Below are 15,799 nucleotides of genomic sequence, written 5' to 3'. Positions count from 1 at the left end.
CTTGAAATGTTGTGCTGAGTCTGTGGTCGTATATGCCAGTGTAGTGTACTGCTATCTTTATTGTAATCCTCTTATAATCAAGTGAATCTTCTCCAGATAATAAATCTTCAATAATTGTTCTTGGTGTGTGCGGATATTCAATCTTTGAACATCTTCGACGCTGTTGACCCCCCCCCCCCCCCCACCTCCTTACTTCTACTCTCTACTGTTACTTTTGTTCTGTTGCGTCCTGATATGTTCAGTGTTCTCGCTCTTTCATGAGCCTTGACTTTGTATACCAAAAATATATATATACTCTCCCACTTCCACCTCATCCACTATATTGTGATCAGTACACAAAAATAGGTCCAACACAACACTCCTCCTTGTGGGCTTTTCTACAAACTGGGACCAAAAGCAATACTGGTCTAGGTATAGAAACCCTAATCTGCTTTTTCCCTGTTCCTGGACCCAATCAATGCCAAGCAAGTTAAAATCCTCCATAATCAATACTCTTCCCTTATCACATGTCCTTCCGAATTATTTACATATCAATGTTTTCTGTTCTTCCCTCACATCAGGAGCATGAAAGAAGCAGCCTCCAAGTATCTTACTATTCTTCCAATCTCCAATCTCTATCCACATATAATCCTCGTCATCAATTCCCTCTTTAATGTCAGACCTTTCTCTCCATACAATACTGTTTCTCACCCAGATTAACACACCTCGGACTCCCCTTTTCTCTTTCCTACCACACCTGTGAACCCTGTAGCCTTGAATTCTCACCCTCCACTTGCTCACTAAACCATGTTTCACTGATGGCAGCTATGTCATACCCCTCTCCATCCATCCGAGCTTTCAGATTTTCCATCTTTACATTCCTATCCCTGGCATTCGTAAACAATGCCTTAAATGATTCCATTGCATTAACCACACCCTACTGCACCAACCCTACAACCAAATCCTCAGTCTCTAGTCTAAATAAGTCCCAATTGCTTTCTCAAAAACCACCAAGAACACTGCCAGCTGATTGCATGCACTCACTATGACCATGCAAGGATCCCCCTATATTCACAAACCCAAACCCTTCTCCCCTACACCAGCCCTCCAACCACTGATTAACATCTGTCGATCCTTCGTAGCATTCACACCCCAAATCCTTCAAATGTTTCCCCAAAAACTCATACCTCCTCTTAAAAGGCTCCAAACAGACCCTTCCCACATTGGTACTCCCATCCCCACATCATCAATGTCTCTGGTACTCAACCAACGCAAAATATGTCATCCAACATTAAATCAATATCCCCTACCACCACCACTCTAAAACAACACAAAACTATTTTTTCTATCCTTTTGACAAAATAGAGAGTCCACATATTCAATACCCACAATCCCCAACAAAAATAATCTCCCTGGCCACCCTCCTTCCCATCCCCATCTGATGCCTACCATCCCACACCCATGTTCCACCATCCCCATCATCTGCACTACCATCCTCGTGTACACTTAAAGCACTCCCATCACTTCTTGCACCTGCAGCACCCCCAACGTGGACTGCAACAAAGGCACCCCCAATGCCATTACTCCCGTACCCCTACCCCTCCCCCAACCATATCACCCCACCAGCACAGTCTACCATCCCACCTTCACCTACACCCATCACACTCAGTCTGTTGTGCGCCCCTCTATTAAAATTGCAATTTCTTTACATCACTATTCTTTAAGGTGGCTGTTTTGTCTCAGTTAAAGATTTGTTTCTTTCCCCACTAGCTCGTGTGGGTTTAGGGCACATATGGCTGCTCACAGTTACCAATTATAGCAGTATGCCAAAACAAAACTGAGCACAAGTTGGCTGGGCCTTCATCCTACAGTGCACTGATAGAGAGCACATTAGAGCGTTGAGGATACTTTCAGGGGAATTAAATGCCATATCACTTGCAGGACAAACAAGCAGCGACAAAACAAAGTGATGCTGACTTTCCAGGAGTGATCTCATCAACTTCTGATCAAATGTGTTCTGTATGTTTTTATATTTCCCATTATGTGTCTGCATCCAGTTTAAATGTATCAAATTAGAGAATTTTACCTCACTAGAAACACCTGCTTTTATTTCTTTCTTTGTGCCTAAGGCCTGACCCTGGGTATTACCAACACATATGCAAAATTGGGTGGGGATGAAGCAGCCCTGTCTTTTTCAGATATACATACACATACATACTATCACGTCTGAGGCTCCATTAAGACAGTATCCTCAGTGCCGGGACCTTTCGTCCTGGTAGATAGCCGAAATGGTCTTTTATTGCACCGCGTTCAATCAATTCTACAACTTCACCATTCCCCAAGGCGAAGGTTCAATTGGGAATAAATTGACGGCAAACGTACATGAAGAGACGATGCCTCGAACACATTTTCTTACCTTTGAAATGATTTATTACCCAAGCCTGAGTCGAGAGTATTGCTTTTCAGTCTGTTTGTTTGTTTGCCTGTCTGTTTGCACAAAATAAATCTGATTTTCTCTGCAACTGTTGGTCAGATTGACAGGAATTTTTCACCATACATGCAACTCCACCTGTAGAAGTTTTTAATGATAATTATGACGTCATATGTCACGTGGTTCAGCCGCCATCTTGGAAAAACCGAAAAAAATTGCACCTCTATATCTCTGAAAGTGATGCATAGAAAAAATTGAGACATGGCTCATTGTAAAGAACTCTCCATGTGGAATAACATCTGTTAATGATGGTGGCATAGGTGCCTCCATTAGGCCAGAAAAAAAAAATGAGTTGGTGATCGTCCCCGCCCGACCCTACGAAACACACCCGACCCGAAACTTTTTTTATTTTTTATTTTGAAAAAAATCATTCAAAAACGATCTTTTCACAGTCAAATTTGGCGCCGTCTGCACCGCATGCGCAGTGCGTGCTGCGCAGTGCATGCTGCGCAGAGCGTCGCAAGTGCCTCAGGCAACTTCACCCATTTTACGGTAGCCATTCATGGCGGCTATTGTGTGAGATTTTTCCCGCTGAAATCTGTATCGATTCGTGATAGAATCGGCTTGAAATGCCTATTGTGATCGCATCAATAGCCCGTGAGGGCTCTTCCAAGACGGTGAAGGACTGGTTTGCGTGCAATATCGAGTTGGATGTTACAATCTCGGACTTCTATGCAGAGTTCTCAGACGGCAAGTATGAATGTAACATTTGTACTGCAAAGCCAGTACCAAAGCGTGGCAGAAATCTTGTTCAACATGCTCAATAGTTTCAAGGTGCCAAGGGCATGGTGTTTATCTGTTTTTCCGATGTCATGGTGTATATACATGTACAGGTGTCTTGCCCTTTCACTACCAAGCTCAGCTAGGACATTCAACATCATCCAAAATCACACAAACACTGTGTTTCATAGAGATTTGGGCAATGTCTGTAAATCTGTGAGATGAATGAAGAAATTAAATCATTTTGAGGAGAAAGGAGTCTTTATTTCATATTTTTCCATGTCAACAAAACTCAATGGAAAGTAGGAAAAAAAATAAAAAATAAAAATAAAAACCTCCCTCCCTACCCGAACTTTTGAGAAAAAAGGACGATCACCAACTCATTTTTTTTATCTGGCCTTATGATGTCATAATTCGACAAGTACAAAACTTCATCCGATCACGCCATATTTGTTTTAACACAAAAGCCTTAAAAATACGTCCTGGCGAGGGTCTGCCATCTCTGATTGCTCTTTCTTGCTTTGTTATGTAAAGTGCAGGGAAAAAGGTACACAAGATGCTATAAACAAAAGCAGAACCAACCAAGCGAATCAAATGACACAAAGAGATAAATGGGAATATGCAAACTTCTGTGGAATGATTGGAAATAAAGCAATTCTGAACACACCAGGCACTACAGATCACAATCACACAAGACCATAATACAGGCGAAACTTCCCTTTTTCTGATGCGCTTGGTGGATGGCGGACTCAATGCAACCCACTTGGGAAACCAGGTGTGAGATGATAGCCTGTGATGAAGTCGATCCACAACCATGCCTCATGCCCCCCTCTCTCCCTTTTAAATTGATGCCCTCTCGTGTGCCCTCCATCTTCTTCCTCCTGCTACAAAAATACAGTGATAACAACTTGTGTCAATTTTCACAGAGACAAATCCACAATTAAAGTCTCCTTGCAAAACTCCTATGTAAACAGCTTCCTCTGCTCGTCTTCCTACCACCAGATCCTTTTTCCAAAGATACACGAGGCCTCTTCTTTCTCCTCCAAGCAAGGGCTCTCTCTCGGTCTCTCTCTCTCTCTCTCTCTCCTCTTCTTCTTCTTCTTCTTCTTACTCCTGGACGGAGTTCTCCTTTGGCCGTCCCACCAACAGCGTGGTAGCGATAAAAATATATGCACATTGGTATTTCCGGTTCCACAGCACATTACACCGTCATGGCTGACATAGTGGCCAGATAGATCGTGATGGCTTTTCGCACACATGTAACACATGTACCTCGTTCAAGGGAAATCATCACCTAGCCCTGCTCACAAACATAAGATGTTTTCACTCACAAAATTAATGTCTAACATGTCCATAAATTACATATGCTGCTATCTCAGCATCAATTGTAACAAACAACTTACTATGACAGGTCCCCATTATATGGCAATCCACCCAACTCGAAACACATGGACCATACTACACTTACCACAGTCTAGCTAAGGACCTTCCCCCTTCCACGTAACACAGCCCACTCCCTGGAACCTTAGGCACCTGCCAAGATTCTTCTCCGAGAACCCAATATTCCGGCCTTATCCCTTACTGTCATACACCTAATTAACTTACCAGATAAATTGGAGAGATATGTGGAAGGTGAACCGCAGCTAACCTTACCTATTCTTCTTAATGCCCTACTGAAGGAGCAGCGCTCCTGCTTGAGATGGACGAAGTGACGGACAAGACACAAACTCGTCCGAGAAGATGTTTATTGTATAATCATCTCGGGAACTCTGAAAACCCGTTTATCGGGTTCGCATATATATATCCAAACCAAAAAGCATACATCAGAACCAAAGCCCCGCTTCTCAGGCGAGGCACGCTTTGGTGGTCATGTGACCGACAGGTGCAAAGGATTATAACCTCGGCGCCGCGGTTTGGCCGCCGGTTACGTCACCGGCTTGGGCCAGGAGATTCTGTTGCTGGTCTCGAGCTTTAGGGGACCCATGGGTCGCTACACACGCCCCCCCAGAATCGACTTGGTCCAGGAAGGTCAACCTGAGGGGTGTCCGGATGACCCGACCGAAACGACCCCTAGCTGGTCGCGGGGGGGCAGGGGGTCCGGTGTGGTGGCGGGTGGCCGGACGGGGGGTGCAGTGGACGGGGGGCGGCCACGCCGTGGTGGGAGAGCCAGCCGTGACGGCTGGCCGACGTCCATGTGGGCCGGCTTGAGGCAGTCCACCGAAATCCGGTCCGCCCGGCCACCGATGCTGACGACGAAGGACTTGTTGTCCCGTCGTAGGACCCGGAAGAGTCCGTCGTATGGTGGCCGGAGCGGCCCCCGGTGCACGTCATGGCGCACGAAGACATACTCCGCCGTGCGGGGTGCTGGGGGGACGTAGGATTGGGGGTCGCCGTGGCGGGACGTGGGCACCGGGGCGAAACGTTGGGCGGCCTCCTGGAAGTCCATGCGCTGGCGCGCGGCGGACCAGGGGCTGGTGGCGTCGGGCACGAACTCGCCCGGGACGCGGAGGGCCTGGCCGTACACCAGCTCGGCGGTGGATGCCTGGAGGTCCTCCTTTGGAGCCGTGCGGAGGCCCAAAAGGACCCACGGGAGCCGGTCGGCCCAGCCGTCGTCCTGGAGGCCGGCCATGAGTGCGGCCTTCATGGAGCGGTGGAACCGCTCGCACAACCCGTTGGCCTGGGGGTGGTAGGCCATGGTGCGGTGCAGGGTAACGCCCAACGTGCGGGCGACCGCGCCCCACAGTTCGGACGTGAACTGTGGGCCGCGGTCCGACGAGATGTCCGCCGGTGCGCCAAAACGCGCAACCCAGGTGGCGATGAACGCCTGGGCCACGTCGGCGGTGGTGGTGGAGGCGAGGGGCACGGCCTCCGGCCACCTGGTGGTCCTGTCCACCATGGTAAGCAGGTGGGTGAACCCCTGCGATGGGGGCAGGGGACCCACCAGGTCCACGTGGACGTGGTCGAAATGTCGCTCGGGCACGGTGAAAGGAGCCAGCGGAGCCTGGGTGTGACGGTGGACCTTGGCCTGCTGGCAGGGTGTGCAGGCGTTGGCCCAGTCGCGGACGTCCCATCGCAACCCGTGCCAGACGAAACGTGCCGACACCAGCCTCTGGGACGCCTTCCGGCCCGGGTGTGAGAGGCCGTGGAGCGAAGCAAAAATGCGACGCCGCCAGGTGACCGGCACAACGGGGTGAGGTCGGCCTTGGGAGACGTCACAAAGCAGGACCGTGTCCGCGAAGGGGACGTCAGCCAAGCGGAGGCCCGTGTCCGCCACCCGGAGCGCCTGCACTGTGCCATCGGTGGCCTGGTCCGTCGCCATCAGGGCGAAATCGACGCCGAAGTGGACGGCGTTGGCGCCGGCTCGAGAAAGGCATTCGGCCATGGCGTTGTCCTTTCCGGCGACGTGCCGGATGTCCGTGGTGTATTCCGACACGGCGGAGGTGGCGCTGCTGGCGGGCCGACCACGGCTCCGTGACCTGGGCCATGGCGAAAATCAATGGCTTGTGGTCGACAAAGGCCGTGAATGGGCGGCCCTCCAGGAGGTGGCGAAAATGGCGGACGGCCAGGTACAGCCCAAGGAGCTCGCGGTCGAAAGTGCTGTACTTCAACTCGTTGGGCAGGAGTTGCCAGCTGAAGAACGCAAGCGGCTGCCAGGCCCCGTTTACCCATTGCTCATGAACCGCGCCCACGGCGTAGTCGGAGGCGTTCGTGGTGAGGGCGATGGGAGCATGGGGTACCGGGTGGGCCAGCAGCGTGGCGTTGGCGAGGGCCCGTTTCGCGCCAGTGAAAGCAGCGTCCATGTCCGTGGACCAGACGACGTCGCGCTTCGCCGGCTGGCCACGGAGGGCGGTGTACAAGGGCCGCATGAGTTGCGCAGCTCGGGGCATGAAGTGGTGGTAAAAGTTCACCATCCCGAGGAACTCCTGCAGCGCCTTGACGGAGCGGGGGCGCGGGAAAGCGGCGATGGCCTCGACTTTGGCCGGTAGCGGTACGGCGCCGTTCCGGGTGATGTGGTGGCCCAAAAATTCGATCGTCGCCGCACCAAAGTGACATTTGGCCAGGTTGACGATCAAGCCGTGCTCGCTGAGGTGGCCGAACAGCGTCCGGAGGTGGAGGCGGTGCTCGGCTCTGGACGTGCTGGCAAAGAGGATGTCGTCCAGGTAGGTAAAGAGGAACGGCAAGTCGCGCAGCACGCCGTCCATCAGGCGCTGCAACGCCTGTGCCGCGTTTTTGAGGCCGAAGGGCATCCGGAGGAATTCGAAGAGGCTGAAAGGTGTAATAACGGCCATCTTCGGGATGTCGGCCGGGCGGACGGGCACCTGGTGGTACCCCCGAATCAGGTCCACTTTTGAAAAAATGGTCCGCCCCACCAACCGGGCGGAAAAATCCTGGATGTGCGGGATGGGGTACCTGTCGGGGGTAGTGGCGTCGTTGAGGCAGCGGTAGTCGCCGCATGGCCGCCATCCGCCCCCCGGCTTCGGGACGATGTGCAGCGGCGAGGCCCAGGCACTGTCGGAGCGCTGCACGATGCTGAGGCGCTCCAGCACGGCGAACTCGGCCTTGGCGACGGCGAGTTTGGCTGGGTCGAGATGGCGAGCTCGGGCGTACACCGGCGGGCCCGTAGTGGGAATGTGATGCTCGATGCCGTGACGCACCACGACGGCCGAAAACGTTGGTCGCGTGAGGGCCGGGAACTCCGCGAGGAGACGCGCGAAGTCGTCTGCCAACGGGAGGATGCAGGAAAGCTTGTTGGGCGCGGAACGGCTCAAGGCGCACGCCAGCGAGCTGAAAGTTTCGGCGTTGACGAGACGCCGACGTTTAACGTCGACCAGCAGCCCATAGGCGCAAAGGAAATCGGCTCTGAGCAAAGCCATGGGGACGTCCGACGTCACGAACTCCCAGCGAAAGAGCTGGCTGCCGAAGCAGAGGGCGATGGTGCGTGGGCCGAAGGTGCGGATGGCGGAGCCGTTGGCCGCGATTAAGGAGGGGCCGCAAATGGCGGCCCGCCTGTCCTCCGCCGAAGCAGGAATGGCGCTCAGCTGAGCGCCGGTGTCGCAGAGAAAACGCCGCCCCGACGCTTGGTCCGCGATGAATAGCAGGTTTCCGGAACGGCCGGCGCTCATGGCTGGTAGTGAGCGCTGGCCCGACCGTTTCCCGACTTGCCGAACGTGCACGGGGGTCGACATGATCGGGCCTGCCGCCCGAACCTGGCGTGGAAATAACACCAGGCCGGGTCTGGCGGGGGCTCCGGTCGACGCGTAGGGACCGGGTGACGCGGCGTCGCCGCTGCCAGTCGCGGCGGCCTCCGGGAAGGAAGCTGCGTCGCGGGCGTCGGGCGGGTGGGCGGGAAACCGCGCCACGGGCGCCGACTGGGCGGCGTGCGGGCTCGCGGCAGCCACCCCGACGAGCTGGCTCGCCGCTCCGACGAGCTGGCTTGCCGAATTGATCTTGTCGGCCTCCCTGGCGAGGTCGCGGGGGTTCGTGATGGTCGTGCTTGCCAGGGCGACCCGGGCATGGGCCGGGAGCTGGCGGAGAAAAAGCTCTTGGAAAAGGAAATCCGAGGGATGCTCGCCATGCAACGCGAGCATGTAGTCCATACGTTCGGACGGGCGCGTATCGCCGAGCTCAGGAAGGTCAAGCAGGCGTCGTGCGCGTTCAGCCGGGGAGAGGGTGAAAGCGCCCAGAAGAAGTGCCTTGATGGCGTCGTACTTGCCGTCAGCGGGCGGGCTCTGGAGGAGGCTCAGGCAGCGGGCGGCGGTCACGGAGCCGAGCACGGCGACCACGTAATGGTATTTCGTGGTGTCCTCCGTAATGCCACGCAGGGCGAACTGGGAGTCCGCCTGAGCGAACCAGACGGCGGCATGTGCTTCCCAGAAAGTGGGCAGTTTGAGGGACACTGCCGTGTCCATCGCGTAAACTCGGGGTCACCAGTGAAGGAGCAGCGCTCCTGCTTGAGACGGGCGAAGTGACGGACAAGACACAAACTCGTCCGAGAAGATGTTTATTGTATAATCATCTCGGGAACTCTGAAAACCCGTTTATCGGGTTCGCATATATATATCCAAACCAAAAAGCATACATCAGAACCAAAGCCCCGCCTCTCAGGCGAGGCAGGATCTCCGATCTCAGGGCTGGTTCTCTAAGGCTGTAGGCCGCACTTCATTTTGTCAAATAAAGTGGTATGCGGGTGGTTCCGGTATTTGGGACCGCAGGGACGGAAAGTGCAGCCGGCCCGCTCTGAAGGTTCGGATCGGGACACCGGGATTCATTCCGGTCGCCCGGTCGGCCCTGAGGTGGGGGTGGCTTTGGTGGTCATGTGACCGACAGGTGCAAAGGATTATAACCTCGGCACCGCGGTTTGGCCACCGGTTACGTCACCGGCTTGGGCCAGGAGATTCTGTTGCTGGTCTCGAGCTTTGGGGGACCCATGGGTCGCTACACAACCCCCTTGGTTTCAATAAAACGCAAGCAATCACAATTATTTAGAAAAAGTTCCTCATTAATTTTTCTCACTGCACTTCTAGTGTGCTCTCCAGGTGTTCCTATGGTGTGGGAGAGAAGACAGTGAAAACACACACACAAGCACGCCAACCTTAACCACAATTTTACTTAACCAATTCAAACCACCACCTAATTGACCATGTCCCACAGTGTACGTCACCTGCTCAAGCTGTCAGCCGAGCCCAAATACCCAAATTTAAAACTACCTATCCAATTTCGGCGGGTGTACCTGCCTTCCATAGCACGTATCAAATCACATGGGACCGAGTGAAACATTCCTTTATAAACATCAAAACAATAACAACCATTACCAAAACCACCAATCATTCATTGCAAGGCCATGGCAACTCGATTACCTGCATGTGTGGCCTCAACTCGGCAATGGGGAGGTCCTATACTGTGGTGGTGGGGAGTAGCAGTGTGCATGCCTGCATCACAACAAAGTCCCACCTCGAGGGAAACCTTTAACTCCCCATCCTTGCCCCAGCACAACAACAGCTTCCTTTGCTCCACCTCCCTGCTGGAGGGGGTCATCCCTTGACCTTCCACGGTCACCAGTGATGCTCCGCCCTGTGGCCGACCTAACAGACCTAACCAACCCTCCTCCTGGCAGTTTTCTCATACCCATTCAGTTGCTGGACAACCAGGGGTGGGGCATGGTTGAGCTCCACATTCCTCCCTCTCCCTGGGAGCCTGATCCACCCATGGATCTTCTATGCAATGATCCCTCCCCAGCAGCCATTCATTTTCCCTACCCCTGCAGTACACATTAAAAGTAATGTTCCTACCTGCCATGGCCTGCATACATGTTGACTTACCAATACACAAACAACACAACCACCAGTGGAAATTATTTTATTCACAACACAAAACATTCAACCCTTTCCACCTGGTCCACATGCTCGGCTCTCATGGTCACTCTTGCCCGTCACCCATACGAATTCCCCAACTCACCTGCATAACCCCAAAACAAAAGCATGGTGAGTCATGACAATGGGGAAAGGTAAATTTAACAACAAATATAATTATCACTGGGGCACCTGTTCAATACCAGCAGTGCCTGCTGCAGCCAATCTTCCTATGTTTCCCATGCCAAATTAAACCTAGGGCTCTCTTCCCAAACCGAGAACACATTAATCACAGCAGACCATCTGTGGATGGTTATGTGGGCTTCACTGGGCCTTTCACAAACACTCCATAACTTTCCATAGATGCTCCAATGGTTATCCGGTGGGCTGTACTCACACCCAGTCCATGCCGATTGACCCACGTCCATAGTTCAGCTCAACATGGCAGGTCTCCTCATGCCGGCTGCCCCAGAGACTCAGAGAGAGGCTACTAGCCTGCATGCCTGGTAGGTCACCTCAACAGACCCTTATTGGCCATCAGTAGAGCCGCTACCAAAGCACAAACTGCAAAACCTCCCCCTAGTGGTCCTCATGGAGCACCATGCCAGGTTCCCAGGAGTAACCACCTCGGTCCCCCGGATATCTCAATCCCCTCCAGGGTCCGGCGTCCCCACCAGCCCGAGGCACTCGCTCGAGACAAACAAGAGATGATACACTCCACCAGACTCCCCATGGTGCCAGGTCATACCACCCGTAGACAGATCCCACATCCAAATCCTGCACACACATATACACAAACATATGAAGTGTGCACTCACACATTCTACTACATAAGCGCCGTTGGTCTGTCTGTCACCATTTTGCTCAGATGGCTGAACGGGTATTTATCAAACTTTCAGAGGCTCATCAGTGACTGCTTGGGAGTGTTTTAGGCACAAAAAAATAATAATTTGGAAAACAAAAAAATTCGTTTTTTGGGATTCTAAAAGAATCGCTCGATAGTGCCTAAACCTTTTTGATTAATGACAGTTATATACAAGTAAACATTCACATAAATAAATACAAAACAATTACCAGACATTTGAAAACAAATTATTCAAACAATTCCGGAAGCAGTCAAAGTTAGTAGTAATTCTTCTTCTTACTGAACGTCATCATACTTAACTTAGAAACGTGATCAACGGCACATTCACCAGCATATATTCAACGAATAGGTGAAATGATGATTTGACATTTGTGATGGATTCTGATTTGGATGCAATTGCTTTTCCATTATATTTGCCCTCATTTCAAATATGTTAATATTTCTTTTTTGCTTGAGCAACGCCTGGTACTCCAGATAAATAAATAAATAAAAAATAAAAAAATTATTCAAACAATTCCGGAAGCAGTCAAAGTTAGTAGTAATTCTTCTTCTTACTGAACGTCATCATACTTAACTTAGAAACGTGATCAACGGCACATTCACCAGCATATATTCAACGAAAAGGTGAAATGATGATTTGACATTTGTGATGGATTCTTTGTGATGGATTAGTCAACAACAACAGTAATCACATTAACATATAATGGCGCTGAGTAATATATATGTATATATTACTCAGCGCCATTATATGTTAATGTGATTACTGTTGTTGTTGACTTAGGCATATGCATCATCGTTAATTGCGCATGCGCGGCCTGGCTGTTCTGGTGTCTTGGGCATCTCGGTGTGCAGTTGCCTCGTCATCTGATAAAGTGTGATGATTAAAAGCTGGTGTTATAACAAAGCCTGAACGTGTTTTGGTTGGACATTCGCTCCAAAGGAAGGAGAGGCACGCTTGCTGGCGGTGGCAGCGGCTTTGAACCCATTCACCCACTGGCTCAACAACCGATGACGAACAACGGTAAATTTCAGCCTCATTCCACATGAGCGTTTTCACACACACGTGACGAACAAGGCCGAAGAATACAAATCTGGATAGCAGGGGCTTTGTCATTTCGTCAGCACACAGTGTAAAACATGGCAAATATACATCGGACACCAAGACAATTAAATGACCGACGAGGTCGTGAGTATATGCCCGACCGGCTCCCAAAACAGCCAGAGAACTCCGCACTCCCAAAATGGCGGCGGCACATCGGGCTCCAAAACAATGGAGTCTGACGAAGCAGGAAACAATTACGTCTTTCGACAACTGGTAACAAAATGTCCAGTATAACCTTTCTCTCGACCCAAACTTTTCATATTTTCTTAGCGACGGCTTCACATGGGGAAAGCAAACCAACCGTTCACCCCTACGCGGTCTTGCAGATGACGGAGAGGACGTTCCTGCTGCCGTGCGACGCAATGCACAACAGAAGGTGCTGCACTTGGACTTCATGCTGAATCAAATCGCTAATTATTGTCCCATCATCTCCACAGGCTCTATTGTGAAGGCCTCTACATCTTCGGCCTCTATTTGGCAATCCATTCGGCTCCATTACGGATTTCACACATCTGGGGCCCATTTTATAGACTCAAATTTAATCAACCATTCACCTGAGGACCACCTGAAAGATCGTTCTAGTGTGCCGGGAAAATTGTGTCCACCGTGTGCGGCAACTGCTCGGCCTCCACAGCTTTTCTTAAGTAAATTGGAGTTACTTCCCGAGCCTGACCATCGCTTTATGGCTGGTACCCGTCACATGGGGAATAACAACTACAATAGTGAAGAAGAAGAATACAACAGACTGTGGATTACCGACTGTTCTGACGGGGAAGAAGAAGAATAACACAACTTTGACGTGAAACCTGAGCCTCATGCCTATGAGGTCATTGATTGTCGCATGGGGAGTAACGACAACCCATTAACCATTAACGATTGTAATGTAGAAGAAGAGGAGGAAGACAACCTTGATGTGTGTCATGCCTGTGAGGTTAGTGCACGGCACGTATGTTTTAACCACTGTTCTGAAGAAGAAGACAACATTGAAGTGAGACCTGCGCCTGCCAGCCCCAAGCTGGCTCAGAGATGTGTGGATGGGAATGATACTTGTGCGAACCCTATTCGTGATTGCAAATGATATCAGCCTGCATCAAGCGAAGCAACTCATGACATCTTCTGACTTTAAACAGATTTACTATGGAGAGCAACCTATGCGATTTTGGCCTGAGCCTTGCTTTGTTCACTCTGTAGGTGATCAGGGCGGAAGTTCTAGAACCCCCCATGAAGCTCGGTGCATACTTTCCTTACCTGGCTATTGAGCAGACAACTGTGAGCTCCCCGGACACAGTAGCAGTTTCCTTTGCTAACGACATCCTTAAATACTACCGCCGGTTGGTCCTTGTTCTTCAGGGGACTGTCGCTTCCTTCACTAACGCCTGCATTGTCAATGACGGGCATGGGGTGACACTGCTCAATGCTCTGACTCATTTGTGTGTGGATTTGCCTCCCGTCGGTGGCCTCGTTTGCCTCGTTGTGGAACGTGGCGTGTCCTCGGCATGACACCGACATATTGTGGCATCACAGGACCTCCCGTGGTGTTCCGCCATGGGATCCTGGGTGGTCAGCTGCATTCATCTGCCTATGGGATTCGCCAGGACGGATGTTATCGGGTTCTGGCTCACGTCCATCCTTCCTCCGCCGGCACGATCTTGCAACCCTATCATTATGAGTCTGATTGCGACCTGGAGTATACCGGGAATTGTTGGACACCACCACCCCCTGTGTCACCACCTATACCGCTTCTGCCGCCTTGCCGCTCCGGGTCCCGGAGGTCCCTTTGGAGGTTGCCACAGCCGTACAGACTTTTATGGATCGCTACCTTCCACGCTGTGGTCAGCCAGTCATCCATGCTTCGGTGCTACATCTGACCGGCCCTCAGCTATAACCTGCACCCGACCTGCGTGGCTCCAGTCGCGCTTGGCGACCACCTGGTTGTCTGCACGATTGCTGTCTTATCCTGATTGTGTTGATATTGTATAGGTTCATATCTACTCTAATGTTTTCAGTTAGAGCTAATTGTTGATTGACGTCTATGCATGTGATAACTTTTCCCTGAGTTGTTTCCCCCCCATTGGTGGTTTTAGTTCAATTCCATCTTCATATATGACATGCTATACTAACCCATAACATCTATCAGTGATTTGTTCAGAGTCTGGGTGATAATTTCATTTGATATAATCCACATATATGTTGATGCTTACATGCTATACTAACGCATGACATCCATTAGTGATTTGTTTTGAGGTTGGGTGCTATGTTCATTTGGTTTAATCTACATGTATGCTGTGGATGCCAACATGCTATACTAACCCATGACATCCATCAGTGATTTATTCGGAGTCTGGATACTACTGGGCAAGGTGTAGTGTAATATGAAAGATTATGAATAACACCTCAACTGCTATATATATAACATGTTGATCTGCTATTGAACACTCCTGACTAATACCTACTCGTATGTTTCATTGTGCGTGGGAGTTGAAGCAGAAGTCAAAGGGCAATATGATCTTGCTATTATATGTACTAGCAGAGTACCCGCCCTATGGGCGATCTTGGTCCAAGCGTACAACACATTTTCTGCCATCTCTTATTGACGATATTTTCTGCTGATACAACTACTTTGACTTGGATTTGTTGATGATTTCCTTTGGTAATATTGCTGGCTCTCTGTTCTCCTTAGTGAAAGTCACATGAAAGCCCGCTTGAAGTTTGCAAAAAAGCTCCTAAAGGACTCTCGGACTGTGAGAAACAAGATTCTGTGGTCTGATGAAACCAATATTGAACTGTTTGGCTTCCGTCTGGTCACTCTGCCATAAAGCCCAGATTGGTGGAGTGTTGCAGTGATGGTTGTGTGTCTGGGAGTTTTCCCCATCTCCACACAGGATCTCTGGAGCTCAGGCAGAGTGACCATCGGGTTCTTGGTCACCTCTCTTACCAAGGCCCTTCTCCCCCGATTGCTCAGTTTGGCCGGGCGGCCACTCTAGGAAGAGTCCTGGTTGTTCCAAACCTTTTCCATTTAAGAATTATGGAGGCCACTGTGCTCTTGGGAACCTTCAATGCAGCAGAATTTTTTTTGTAGGCTTCACCAGATCTGTGCCTCGACACAATCCTGTCTCTGAGCTCTACAGGCAGTTCCTTCGACCTCATGGCTTGTTTTTTGCTCTGATATGCATTGTCTGCTGTGAGACCTCATATAGACAGGTGTGTGCCTTTCCAAATCATGTCCAATCAATTGAATTTACCACAGGTGGACTCCAATCAAGGTGTAGAAACATCTCAAATATGATCAAGAG

At 50.8% G+C, this 15,799-nt stretch overlaps 1 long non-coding RNA gene across 1 annotated transcript in view; it reads right to left on the bottom strand.

Moving 5' to 3' along the window:
• Positions 1-4,303, bottom strand: part of LOC144889733 (uncharacterized) — a 38,723-nt gene extending 34,420 nt beyond the window's left edge. The window contains exons 1-2 of the long non-coding RNA XR_013622034.1: positions 4,187-4,303; positions 3,905-4,074 (exon numbers count right to left, since the gene is read on the bottom strand). This is a non-coding gene — a long non-coding RNA (uncharacterized LOC144889733). The remainder of the gene's footprint in view (positions 1-3,904; positions 4,075-4,186) is intronic.
• Between the last annotated feature and the right edge of the window lie 11,496 nt (positions 4,304-15,799).

Source organism: Myxine glutinosa, chromosome 1, assembly GCF_964187855.1.
Source record: "Myxine glutinosa chromosome 1, kmMyxGlut1.1, whole genome shotgun sequence".
Lineage (NCBI taxonomy): Eukaryota > Metazoa > Chordata > Myxini > Myxiniformes > Myxinidae > Myxine > Myxine glutinosa.
Note: the sequence above shows the minus strand (reverse complement) of the source record. Positions and strands in the feature narration are given on the sequence as shown.